Below are 15,196 nucleotides of genomic sequence, written 5' to 3' on the forward strand. Positions count from 1 at the left end.
TTAACTTAATTAAAGAATCTTAACCGATGTGTTATGAAAATGCTTAAATGGCACACAACCTAATTTCAGTGCCTGGGCACCAATGAAGCGATCTCTTTTCCTTGTTGTGTCAAGGCAATAATAAGACGTGGGTAAATCAAATATTTTTTTCTGCGCCTTCAAGCAGTGTTGCCAATTTAGCAAATTTCTCGACAAATCTAGTGACTTTAAGGGCTGACTTGGCAAGATTTTTTGTGAAAAGCAACTAGCTACAAATCTAGCGGTTTGCAGGACAGTCATCGTAAAATTTCAGCGATATAAAATCGGTAAAACGTTTTGATTATCCTGTATTAGCAACGTCTTTATAAGAATCATTGTCAGGGTAATTAAATGAAATCCAATAATGCCCCGTCCCATTTGAATATGCAAGGAACTTCAATGTGTCCTTTGCTTAGCAACGGGCTCAACAACCACAAGCCTGTTCCCAGGGAAGACCAGATTTCGTGTGACACCGCACTGGTATGACCCCCCCCAGCGTTCCCGTACTTCCAGATTTAGGACTACACCTCTGCTCATGAGATGGTTCTGTAACATCAGCAATAAGTTTTGCAGAACAATAAACAGTGATCTAAGATGTTGAACATTTTACAATTAAAAAAATGTGAAGTATAAAATGTAATTATGTACCGTTTTTGCCACCCCCTTCAATTTGCTGCCCTAGGCGGCCGCCTGTTCTGCCCATATGGTTACGCCGGCCCTGGTTAGATCTCAAATACATGTAAGACAGATTCTCCAGGACTAAAAATCACCACATATTATTATTAGTTCATTTAGCAGACGTCTTTATCCAAGGCGACTTACTAGGGTGTGTGAACTATGCATCAGCTGCAGAGTCACTTACCATTACATCTCACCCGAAAGACGGAGCACAAGGAGGTTAAGTGATTTGCTCAGGGTCACACAATGAGTCAGTGGCTGAGGTGGGATTTGAACTGGGGATCTCCTGGTTACAAGCCCTTTTCTTTAACCACTGGACCACAAGTGGCCTTAGGAATTTTTACCAACATCGGTGAAATTTAGTTCTTTTTATCCCAGGTAATTTTCTCAGAGGTCCTCCATTATTTTTAAAGGACATCAGAACCTTTTGTAAAATTTCAAACTCAGATGTCCTGTGGCTTTTTACTCCTGTGCGAATCGACTATGTCAGTGTTATGTTAGAATTGATGTAAGCATTTCCGGGGTATTCGCCTGAAAGCAATACCAGCCTTTACAATAAACCATAATGTATAATATTAAAATTGGTACAATCTGTCCTCAGATTCTACAGTTCAGAAAAATGCTAAGATTGGGCATAACCAAATTGTTGATGGGTGAAAATACAAAACATAATTGGCGACTTAAAAAATAAATGCTTTGAACGAAGCATTTGGAGATATGTATGGAGATACATATCACTCAAGGAACAAAACAGTTGTTCTACATGGTCAAGGTGCCAGTAGAGGTTCAATGAAATTAAGAGGCGCTCAGTTGATATGCTTTGTTCTTTTTCTATCTTGCACAAGTTATTTACATTCGGTTGTAGGTAAAGTGGAATGCCATTCTTCTTTGTGAGATCCAGGGCCTCATTCAAGTATGCATATATGTCATGTTACTGCACAACCTAACCAAGGATAAGCCTGGTACTGAATTCCAGTGCAACTAGGGGAGAAGTGTAAACCTGAGTGGGACTTATATGTAGCTCTGAATCAAGATCAGTTTGATACTTCACACTGACGCAGTCCAAGAACGGAAAGGAATTTTGGAAGGGAGATCTGTGGCCTGATTGATGTGGTGGTGCTGTTAAAACTGCTTAGACAATATTAAAGTTCTTTCTTTCTTGCTTTCTCACCTCTTAGTAGTTTATATTTTAATATATTGTGGCAAAGTGTGCAGGTGCAGGTGATCAATAAACAGACAGCCAATTATAATCCAGGTGCAATGTTGTTTAATGTTTGTATTTCCAATCCGCGGCTGTCACATCATTTCCCTTTCGGGTCGATGCATTAGGGCACAGATACCCCTGCCACCTTTCTAGATGACCGACTTCCTTTTAACCCGGGGAATAAATTGTCAGGCCAAACAGTCCAGGGTAGTCTGTTCCAGTTACTTAGCGTCCTCACAGGTTGGGAGGGAGATTTACCACCAAGAATCATTGTCTTTCTGTCACATACAGTATATATTTTAGCTTTTTTTTTTATCTTATCTTGTTTTTAGACTATTTAATTGGATTCTCCAGTAGCTAGTAAATGTTACTGGCTCCCGGTATTGTGCTCAGTATAAGTGCTTGTTGCGCCTCCTAGGGGGGATAATTAGAAACGACTAAACAAGGGAAAGGGAAAGTTTGCCACTCTTTTGCAGCGGCAGTATGTCAGCATTGCACTACTGGGCACTAAAAAAAAGAATGTAATTGGAGTCAACACATACTTTTTGTCTAAAACTTGATTCTCTTGTATGTTTTTATTCTGTGCTATTGATTATTGGCTTCTGTTAAATTAAAATAAATTGGTTAAACCTGACCCTGGCTTCCTGGTTTCAAACTCTCCTATTTCTTACGTGTCTGTATTTCTGACTCTATGTATGATTTTAAAGCATATCTATAAGGTCTACAATATAGCTACATTATTCAGATATGCCTACAACCAGCTGTACTGTATTTGCTCTAGCTACAAACAAAGTGCGTCATCTGTCCCGCTCCCTTTTTTTCCGTTTTCTTTCAAACTGGAATTTAACAATACTGCTGAACCAGTATTGTTAAATACCAGAATGACATATTACAAAAAATACATTCTGTAGGCATTACTAAAATAACAGTGATGGATGAGCCCTCATTATATTACATATGAGACTTTTTCTTTAGTGCGCCTCGGAATATCGTTACATCTTTTCTTAATCTCCTCCACCGTTCTTATAATAATGCCTACACTCTAAGAAGTAAAGGCTGTCATTAGAACCTTGCTTTGCCACTGTGGGGAGACCTTTTTAGGTGCTTCTGAGAACCTTTTTTTACATGGATTCTATATTCTCTATTTGCAGACTTTCTTTTTTGTCATGTAAGCTATGAAACATGTATTGAAAATTGGAGTTTGCAAAACAATACGGTATTATAAACCGCAATTTACAAACTGACTTGATCAGAGGGGTTAAAAAATTAGCTCTTTGCAAAATGTTGTTAAATGTTTCTTTGTCCCTGAAAACGATGTCTCCCACATCACCTTGCCTTTTATATAGCCTACTCTCTGCAGCAAATTAACACCTGCTTTTCAGAGTTTTTAAAATAATCAAGCAAATACGAGGCCCACGATTACCGCCAGCTTTAACAAATTAGACAGAATATTTAAAATACCTTATTTGCAAAACCCCCTCCTAATTTCATCGGTTTCGTTCAGAAACGCCTCAGAATTACATATGCATCAAGGGCTAAACCGCATAGAGACATTACCCCCGCAAATCACGTCTTAATTGCGTGTTTATGCCATTGCGTGTGTTTTATAAATCCCATCCAAGAATTCGGAAACCTCAGCGTCCGTTTTACGGTCATAAAACATGTGGGCCTGAGTGCTTTCTTCTTTTTTTGTGCATGTTCTACATGCGAGCGGAGGTTTGGGTGTGAGCTGTATATAAAGGCGGCACCTATTGTGCGTCCGGTAGCCTGTTCCCCCATCTCTTATACATTTGCAACTGGTACTGGTGGTACAAATTTTTAAGATACATGCCTGATATTTTGAGGGACTATAAACAAATAAATTCCTGATTGGACCATTGTACAACATGTAACTGTATAACATTTTAGTTTTGAAAATTATTAAAATTTGACATAAAACTGTTAATAAAAGGGGAAAATATAGAATTTAGCATAACAGTTAAAGATATCACAGATTAAATTATTGTGTGATCTATTGAGCCCACGTACATACATTTGGTGTATTATCTTGTAACAATTGTAAGTCGCCCTGGATAAGGGTGTCTGCTAAGAAATAAATAATAATAATAATAATAATAATAATAATAATAATAATACTTATTGTTGTTTCTCTCATTTTTAACCATATGCTGTAAGTCAGCTGCCATCAATTAATGTTTCTCATACATTACAATTACATGACAAATTTTATTTTGCAATTTATTTGCCAAAACGCAAGATTAAAGAGTAAGTAGCGGGGTTCCGAAAAATATAGCGTTACACATCCCAACGTGTTGCTACAACTGTTTAAATAATGTACCTCTAATTTTTCTTTTCATTGTAACATCCTGAAAATGTTTTACATTTAAAACTTTAAAAACTGTTTCAAAGCTCCTTTCAAAAGATAAGTGTAAGGATTGTTGCCCACATTGTCAAAGAGGTAAAGAGGTAACACAGCAATAACGATCCATGATGTGGTACAGAACAGAATAGCCAGAGCACTTGTTATGTTTTTTTATTTTTTTTGAAATCGTACCTGCAGTAATTTAGAGGATAGATCTCAAACCCCATTGCACTAGAGCAGACATTTGGAAAAGAGCTTTGAAACAGATTTTAAAGTCATAAGTGTAAAAAAATGTCAGGATTTTAACAATGAAAAGAAAAATTACAGATACATTATTTAACAGTTGTAGCAACATATGGGGACTGCAGTGTTGGACATTAATGCTTAAATAGAGCAATTATATTGTTATGTATACGTGCTGGAGAGTAAATCATTACATGTAACACGTTACTGTAATCTAATATTTTCAGTAACTGTAATTGTAACAAAATGTGGTAACAGATTACATTACATTTTATGTGAAAAAATAACAATAGTTTTAGTTACTTTATTTTTTATTTTTTAAAGGACTGGGCTAATGCATAACATCTTGCTAGAAAATGCCATTAGAGGAGGGAACATGTGAGTTTGATAACTGGAACTTCAAAGAATATTTTGAGCTGCAGCCTGACCAATCTGAAAAAAAGATCTTTGTAAAATTTAAACTGTGTGAAAAGTAACTACTTGCAACTGTAACAGTACTGGTAAAAAATAAATAAAGAAGTTACTAGTTTTAATTTTCTTCAAAGTGAGAAGTTACTAGTTTCATTTAAAGTACTAGCTTATTAAAAGTAACTTCCCCAATGCTCTCTTACAGTGGGATCTATCTGACCTCCATCATCTGTATCCCACACTACATCATTGTCATTATTAATCAAACCCATGTTATCATAATTTAAAGTAAAAAAAGTGCAATCAAATTTATTTGGTGACCGCTTGTTTAGTGAGCGTAATTTTAATATTCCTGTTTGTCCCTAGGGGTGGGATGCTTGGATAGCAGTTTTTAAAGTTGTATATAATTTGAGCTGTCAAACATTTGTCGATGTGAATATACAGTTATGATAATGCAATTCCAACTACTTCAAAACTATTATTCCTCACAACAACCAATTTATCAAGGGGCATCTGCACCTTTCCAACTACAGTATAATAATCTGATCACATACCCTGGATTCACCTGGAAACATCTACCAATCTACTCTGTAAATTCCTTTAATGTTACCTCTCTACTATTTTCACTTGAGCGGAGGAGGTGAAAAGCTTCTGCTTTTGTAGTCTCCTTCCTAGTGATGTTCTTTTCTGCTCTCTGAAAAAAAGTGTTTAGCCATCATTATAATACCATGGGCATCTATAACACCTGAAGGGCCCACATGTAGCAAAACCATTATAATAAGATATGCACACTGACTGGACAACAAAACAGAGAAGACCCTCATTAGTCCAAAGTCTAGTGAATCACAAGTGACCACATACATTTGTATGCCTCACAGATAAAGGTTTTTTATTTGACTTGATAACATTCTCACTTTTTGGACTAGTCATTATTTATTTATTAGAAATAATGCCCTCATTTCAATCACTGACCATCAAAAACTGTCAACAAAATGGGATTTATCAAGTATGTGTGCTAGTGGCATCAATGGTTTCTCCACCCAGGTTTGAAAGGATGAGTGCATGCCTTAGATTATGGGTTGATTTTTCTGATTACTAACATTTACTGCAATGTCAGTAAACTGAAATTCTCTAGCTTGATTTTCTTGTATAACAGTAGTATAAATATCCATACAATAATAATAGGCCTACTGAAAAGGCTTCATGTTTATGTTTTGGCTATCTCTAATGAGGAAAAAATTAATAAGGTGTGTAAAACATTTACAAATTTAAGTAACATGTGCTATGTTTACAACAAAAATAGACATAGCACGCTATAATTGTGCACTACTATTCCTGAAAAAAGTCCACCCAAGTTATGTGGTTCATGGAAACGTGGTATTGGTCTTTTTTAGTATAACATCGGTTTGCAACGAACTTCTAAGTGCTGTGACTGGGTGTCATTGTATGGTAATTAAGGAGAGACTATGCTAAAATTTCAGATGTCACTCCTCATAATAATTGTACCATTATTAAAACACACATTGTGTTAAAAAGGGTTCTTACAATGACTTTGTAAGATTTTAGAATAATATCACAGAAACATTCTCATTTTACCTTACCTAATCGTGGCCATCCAGGTTTACAGCAGTTGTAATTGAACAAAATATATCTGGTAAAAGACGTACAATTTAATCAATTCAGTTTTCAAAAAGAGGTTATAAATGCCATATTATTATTATTATTATTATTATTATTATTATTATTATTATTATTATTATTATTTATTCCTTAGCAGACACCCTTACCCAGGACCACTTACAGTTGTATACAAAAAATACATATCAAGAATTACAGTATAATTAAGAGCATTATATAAAATACAATGACTTCAGTCCTAATAAGTGCAAATACAAAACACAGTACGATTTGATATTGAGGCAGTTCAAGAGCAGACAACAGTGTTGATAGTTACATCAGGGTTAGATACAAGTGCAAGTGAAATATATAAAATACTACAGATTGGGTTAAGTGCAGGATTAAATACAGTAAAATAGGGAGCAGATAAGTGCAAGTTAAAGTGCATTAAAGGCAGAGTGCTATATTGTCCAGAAAGGAAGAGTTGAGTTTTACAGGTGTTGTCTGAAGAGGTGTGTCTTGAGGAGACGCCGGAAGGTGGTCAGGGACCGGGCAGTCCTGACATCCTTAGGAAGGTCGTTCCACCACTGCCAGGCGAGGGTGGAGAAGGAGCAGGCTCTGGAGGCAGGGGAGCATAGAGGAGGTACAGCCAGTCTTCTAGTGCAGGCGGACCGGAGAGGTCGGGTGGGGGTATAGGGAGAGATGAGGGTCTGGAGGTAGCTGGGTGCAGTCTGTTAGAAAATACTTTCCAGCAGCGATATTTGATGCAATGCTCTTAAGGACCGCACGCTAATGCTTTATTGATTGAGCTGCACATGGAGTTGTGCGATAAGCATTTCTTAACACTAGACCTGCAACGGGATTACAGGAGATAGAGATACACTTCCTTGTCTCAGTAAGGTGATCATTCATCAGTTAGTCCCTTCAATTTGATGCATTTTGATCCCTGGAAAATGTTTCCAAAATCTAGAAAGGCATATGTGACGGGGTACACCCTGCCCCTGAATATTATTTTGTATTATTATTATTTAAAGGTACAGTTTGGTGTTTAAAAACACAATGTTTTTGTATTGTTATTGTTTTACAGCATGGATGGGGTTTGAATCCCCCATCCAGCTAAAACTCGTTCACAATGTGGCCATCTCCCAATTAATCAAGTAATTACCATTTGGGAGATGGTCACATAGATATAAATGCAAAGTAGCCGGTCCAGGAAGGTGTGTACCTGCAGTACTTCTCCTGGTCTGAATCTGTGGAGGCGCTGTATCCCACTTCTCTTACACCATATGTGGCAAGGATACCTTGTGGGTGATGTCAGACCAGGAAATGCAAGCACACACAAGGACTGCAGGGCAAATGCACTCTTTTTAATAACAAATAAATGGTTTGAACAAAACAAAACACTTTGCGTAAACCAAAAAGGCACGGTAGCCAAAACAAAACAGGCAATAATTAGGACAAGTATTGTACTGGTTTAAAGCCAGCACGATTAGCAACTGAAATTTTAAAGCTCTTACTGTCACTCCGTCTCCTTTCTCCAAACTCCAACGCTCATCAACCTTCCTGGAGCGGCTGCTTCGCTTTTATATACGTGGCCATCTCCCAATTGGTAATTACTTGATGAATTGGGAGATGGCCACATTACGCACAAGTTTTGTAAAACAATAACAATACACAAACATCAACACCAAACAGGGGTGGGGTGTACCTCGTCACAGCATAGACATCAGAATTCAAGAAAAAGGGTGACAAAAGTCATTGTAAGCATAGCCATACTTCAAAAATATACTTCTTTTGTAAGCCAAACCAGACAGTCTTCCTCATTAGCGGTTACTGCTTTACACTTACAAAATAGTGTGTGTGTGTGTGTGTGTATATATATATATATATATATATATATATATATATATATAGTCCATACAGAATTGACTCATTGATCAAGAATTGACTGAAGTTTTTTTTTTTTTTTTTAAAGAATCTTACCTAGAGGTTTTAAATATCATTTCTGATATAGACATGCCATTTTTAATGCATTACCTTTTAATAAAAGTAATATAACAAGCACTCCCTTTAAGGTATTTTCTTTTCTCATTAAGCTGCACAAAGGATAAATGCTGCAATGGAGGGCAAAAACTACATGGAGATTAACTATTATTGTGTCATAGTCCGCGCAAATAGAAACTAGATTTTAAACCCCACGCTTTACTCTGTAGCTCTATTATGTGGAAAAGGTTTTTTCAATGATTTGTGTTGCTAAGCAACCACTGTTTTTACAAATACAAAAAAGATTAACTGATATTTTCATGCCTTCATACCATTTGTAGTACATTAAATATAGTACCATCTTTATACACAGTATTTGTTGTAAGTAATTGTTTTATGTGCCATGGATAGGAAGCAATTCATTTTTGCAATATTTATTATAGAGCGTGCAGTTAATATAAAAGTTCTAGTAATGCTAAAATGTTTTTAAATGTAGTGTTCTGCAAATGTAGTGTCTCCCTCATCTCAGAACCCTCAGGTTGCATGGCTGAAAATATTAAATGAATGTCTTGTACTTGTTACAGACCTGAGATCTCTAAGAGGTAAAAATGTGCATAGTAAAATTGAAATAATAAAGCTATCATATATAGTGTATACCCACATCCATTTTTGTTCAGAGACCAGTAAGATTTAATTTGCATTTTAACTGTAATTTTAATTACAGTATTTCATTGAAGTTGATTCTGCTGCCCATTCACATATATAGCTGAGCTTTAATTAATATTTAATAAACAATTTATAATGCAAAATGATTAGACAACTAAGATCTTTTTCTTGATAATATAAAGACATGAGAAATATTCTATTAAAAACTATTTCCAGAGATAGATTGAAACATGCAGCAGTTGCAAGTGCCAGGGGAGTTTAACAGTTTCCATGGAGACACTCGCATCCTAGCAACAGTTTCAAGGTCTGCAATGTACAAATCACAAAGTACAAATCTCTCAAAAAGTACAAATACTGCATTCCCACTCCTACTGAATGAAATCAAAGAAATGAGATGAGCATGTTATTTGTTGAAAGAGCAAATGGGGCATATGCATCCAAGCAGAAGAAATGTAATAGTTTTAAATCTAATATGTATATTCAATAGGATAGTACCAATTATTGACATCCAAAAATATTTGAATGGTGTCAGATTAAACTAGGCATTGGGCTATTTTAATTATGTATAGTAATCAAGTGGATACATTGAGGTCTTAAACGAATACTTTATTTAATTTACATTTTACTAATATTTAATTTGCTGCTTGTTTAATTCCCTGATATGTATGATTATCTATTGATGCTGCTACTTAGATTATTTATCATGCTTCTCTGTTTACCATTAACTCAGGGTTATTTCCCCAGATCTCAATTTTTTATTTGAATAAGTTTATTTGTTAAAATTAGATTATATATAAATAATAACTCTGCATTGCACGGATTTAATAAAGTCACCATTTTATTCTCTCTATCATGTTTTTATTATAAAATACGATGCAGTAAGGAACAAAAGGACATCATGGAAGAAAAAAGGAAACACTGCTCCAATTACTGTAGTCTGTATGCCCTTGCCTCTCCCAGTGAATTTATGCCCTTGCAGACCTGCAGTCCTCCTCTTTTTGTAGTGATGTTGGCAGTACCATAGAGGGGTGCCACAAGCAGCTTGGGAAGCCCAAAGGAAAAGTTTAAGAGGGTTGCGTAGTGTTGCACCAAGCTACTAGGTACTGCAGGCTTTTAGCTTAAAATATCCACCTTTATCATTCCAAAGCCTTCCACCGATATCTTCAGTCACATGTCACAAAAGGGCACTTGGTCTGCATGTCTTTCTATTAACATCTGATTCAGTAATATACATAATGTTTTATAAATTTTAGGCTGATGAGTTTCAAAAGATGTCTAAGGAACTGATTCTCAATATAGACAGAGAAACTGGCAGTTCATTCCAGTTGCTTGTGCGGTTTTTGAGATACAGATAGCTATTTTTTGCATTTTTTTCCGTCGCCCTGCACCAAGACAGTTTGGAATTTTAAACGCTAGGGTGACTAAGTATACCTGCATTTGTTTCGTGTAAAAATATAAATCAGTTCAAAAGTTATTCACATTTTCATCCCCCTATTTCGTTATTTTGACGAAAATATTTAGAATTTGACTTCCTTTGTCGTGAAGGGCAGGGATGCCTAACTTTGTTTAAAAGTGTTGGGGAAGAAGAACTGTCGAGCAAAGAAGGTCTGGGAAACCAGAACTGAGCATTAATTAATTAAGTACAAGCACAAGTAGCACCAAATGGCAGAACCAGTTCCAGTGGTATATCTGCACAATGTACCTATAATTCCAACATGCAGCTTATTAAAGAGAAATGCTAAACAAACACAAAGAATAACATGTACAAAATGTTATAATATGGCTTGTTTATTGATAGATATATTTACTAGATATATTGGCATATGTATGTTAACAGTTAAAATAGTCCTTGCTCGGCTTTGTTTTAAATGTAGTGCTGGATGCCAGAGAATGTTTTTCACGTTTTGTCATCAGACATTGCTGAGCTCAATTATCACAGCGAAAACAGCTGCTATGAGACTTTCGGAAGGTAAACGCTCGCTATGAACATGGCAATGCTTCCCGGGGCAGCAGTGTGAGGTACCTCCCTTACATTTTAATTGCAGATATCTCAGCCTCTGTTCAAGTTAGAAATACAATATACCCCCCATTGTGTTCCTGTGCTCTCCCTCTACTGGAATATGGAACTGGTTTGTTTGATTGTGAAAAATGAAAAAACAACCATTAACCGCTGCTGGGTCCTTGGTTAACAATAAAAACATTATAGTGTAACAGCCACGCAGAAGGAGACCATGGACAATGAACTATGCTGATTGACGGGGGGAGGAGGGAGTAGAACCTAGGGACCTGTTATATATTTTTTTTGTTGAATGTGTGTGGTTGTGCTTGTGTATTACCATTCTCCCTGCCTGCCTGTCAGTTCTGTGTGTGAGATGATTACGTCACTGTTGGGGAGGGGCGGGAATGAAGCAGGAGCCTAGTGGTTGCCTAGCACACCAAAGATCACCCACCTTGGATGATGTTTGAAATTTCATGACACATATTTTTTTAAACAAATCTCCCAGCAAAAACAACACCAACCTAAAATGGCTCTATTCACACTGTTAGAAATATGTGACATTAAAAGGACAAGAAGAATAGAACTTATAAATATGAATAATTAGATGGGTTTATACCTCCATTGAGACATGCGTTTGATTCACTGCTACTGAAATTAATGCTGAGACTGGTGACACTGATGCTAGTTGGACTTCTGCAAGTTGGACGCTTGGCTTCTAAAAGAAGAGTTTCTCACTTATCACGTAACTCTTTAAGCTCCTCAATCAAGTTGTCAATGTTTTGTACTTCCACATCGAGTTGCCTCTCTTGATTGAATAACGTTATTGCGTTGATCTATGGCAACCATTATTTTGAGCCATATTGTTGCCATCAAAGTACACTTAAATGACTGTCTGTAGTGTTGAATTCCCTTTAGCTTTGTTTTGCACTCAGAAGACAGATTTAGTTCCTGGCACTTGATAATTGCATGTTTTATTAGTGGCAAATGTTTTGCAATTGGTTTAACACTTTCCACGTGAGCTGACCATCTAGTCCAGGTGTGTCAAACTCAGTTCCTGGAGGGCCGCAGTGTCTTCTGGTTTTCGTTCCACCCGAGCTCTCAATTACTTAATTGGTCTAATTATTTGATTAACTGGACACATGAAAAATATTAAATATGTCAAATTGAACAAATAATTAGATCAATTATGTTAATTGAGAGCTTAAGTTGGAATGAAAACCAGAAGATGCTGCGGCCCTCGAGGACTGGAGTTTGACACCCCTGATCTAGTCTGAGAGAGACTGTGCAATGAATAACCAATCTTTGCTTCCAATATCTCCCATCGTTGAGAGCTGTGAGCAAAAAAATTGTAGATTTTTTGTATGATTCCAAAAAATGTTATCATGTCATCCATCACAACATTCAGCAGCATTTGAGCCACACAAATTTAAGCTATGAGTTCCACAATTAGAAAATTTGGCAAGAGGATTAATTTCAGTAATAATGGCTTGAGCACCATTATACTTGCCAGCCATATTCGAACCATTGTTGTACCCCTGACCCCTGCAATCTTGCAATGAGATATTGTGTTTTCCCAGTTCAGTTATAATGAGGTTAGCAATGTCTCGTCCAGTTTTTTTGTTGCAGTTAACAAACTCCAGAAATCGTACTTTGATAACAAAACATGTATTGTTGTCTAAAACATATGTTAGGATGATTGTAGTTTGCTGCCTGGATAAACTCATTCTGACTGTCTGCAGAAAGAGATAGAGCTTGAAGTCGTTTTCCATCGTCTTGAGATTGCCTCACTTAGTAACATGATCCTGAAGAACTGGATCGTATTTGGCATTATTGCTGTTTCCGATTTTATTTGAAGTTCCCCTGAAAGCAAGTCCTCTCTCACCCAGTCACTGACAGAATTCGGTTCAGCAAATCCCTCCAGTACTTCACTTCAGCTTCTATTTCTTTATCTAGCTGTGAATTTATATCAGTTCCTTGGGCAAGTCTTCTCTCTAAATCTTGTCATTTCAGATAACATTGCTTTTGATGATCACTGAGTTCGTGAGCAGGCAATTTATCATATAATTTGCGTCATGACATTTCTTTTTTCTAGCCATTGTAACTTGCCAAAACCGATTCGCAAGAAACAGGGTTTTAACTGAATAATCTACACGGGAAACAAAACAGCGATTCTGCACTTTCACTCCACACAAGCCAGTCCCTGTCAGCAACTTCTCAGTTTTTTTTTGGTTGATTTTAATATGGAATTTGGAAACTTCCTTTTTCCGTCATCGGGAAATGTGTCTAGATGCCTAATTGGCCCTTTTTCGAACAACAGTTTCTATCAGAGTTGCAGATAACGCAGTATTTGATAACAGCCCAATATCAAATCCACATCCTTCATTCTCTTGAAGTGCAATATTACTTTCAACACTGTTTGTTTTGCCAGTCTCGTTTGTATCAAGTCTTTCTTCCCGTTCAACAGTACTAACTTGGACTGTTTTTATAATTAAATCAGTCGTTTTAACAGAATCATAGGTTAGCGATTCTGCCTGATCTTCTTTACTAGGCCTAACCCCACATTCAAATAAAGTGCCACTACCCTTCTTACTTTTTTGAAGTCGGGCTTCTTTGTCTTGTTTGTCTCTCCTCTTCTGAGCTCCGGACTTATGTTTGTATTCCATAATGACTAATAAGATAAAACAGGACTGATTCGCAATACCAAATTTCAGTTGAGATGTCACACTTAGATACCATACTCAGGCTGCTGTTGCTGATGGGCCTGCACAGGTCTACACCCACCGGTGTTTAAACAACGCCCTTGGGGCTGTGCAGACATCAAGCATGGCTAAAGTCTACGCTTGCATGGCCCCGGAGCTGACCCTGCCTGCACCGATGGATGCCCCGGATGTTACAGAACCGGATGTCAGCATTGCTGAGGAGGACCATGATGCGATTTTGATCGCGGACTCATGGGAAGGTGGCCCCTTCCTTCAGAAGCAGCCCCTACCTTGCCTGACCATTCCTTTGGACCAGCGGTTCAGGAATTGCTGCGGCGCTCTCACCGAGAACACAAGGTGCCACTGCAGGTAGAGAATGAGACGCTGGCATCCGCTGTACTCGCCAGGCTGTACGGCCAGGCGAATGGTTTATCACACTGGATCGAAAGAACGCGGATTCCACGTTCCATTCGTCCAGCGCACAGGAAGTATCTCCGCTTCGCCTTTCAGGGGAGGGTCTTTAAGTTTTCTGTGCTGTGATTCGGCCTCTCCTTAGCCCCCCGCACATTTTCAAAGTGCATGGATGCCATCCTAGCTCCCTTGCGCATGCAAGTGATCTGGGTGATGAACTACCTGGACGACTGGTTGATCTGCCCCAGTCACAGGAAGGAGCAGTGGTCCACACAGTGATTTGTGATGAAGCATCTGTTGAGGCTGGGTCTCACCCTCAACGATGCCAGAGCCAATTAATACTGGTGTAAAGTACGGTCTACTTGAGTCTCCGGCTGGATTCCCCTACGATGCAAGCCTACCTGTCGGACGACAGAGTAGCTGCCATTCGCAACTGTCTGGCCCTGTTCAACAATTTTTTTCTCTAACGAAAACATTAGGAAAATAACTTTTTTTTGTTTTAAACTGCTGCTGCCAAACAGTGGATTTATAAATAGAATTACCTCCAATTCTTCTATCCCATGGCATCAAATACAATACATGTAAAGTACTACAACCTAGAAAAACACAGATTTATGAAAACATATCGCAGCTAAACATCACATTGCACAGGTCATTGTTAAGTATGGAAAACTACAAAGCGACTCCGTGATGCAAAATGATTTAATTATATAGGGAGATGCAACACTTTTGGCCATAACTGTACTGCTAATTCACTATATTCTAACAGATAAATTACAACTGCACGTGCAATATTGGCAAAATACAAGAAACGTAGCCTCGATTTATGATTTACTGATGTCGTTAGGTTACTTACCGTAACCCTGGTTCCCTGAAAGAGAAGACAATCACCAATGACATTACAGATG

Source organism: Acipenser ruthenus, chromosome 6 (assembly GCF_902713425.1).
Source record: "Acipenser ruthenus chromosome 6, fAciRut3.2 maternal haplotype, whole genome shotgun sequence".
In the NCBI taxonomy this organism is placed as follows: Eukaryota; Metazoa; Chordata; class Actinopteri; order Acipenseriformes; family Acipenseridae; genus Acipenser; species Acipenser ruthenus.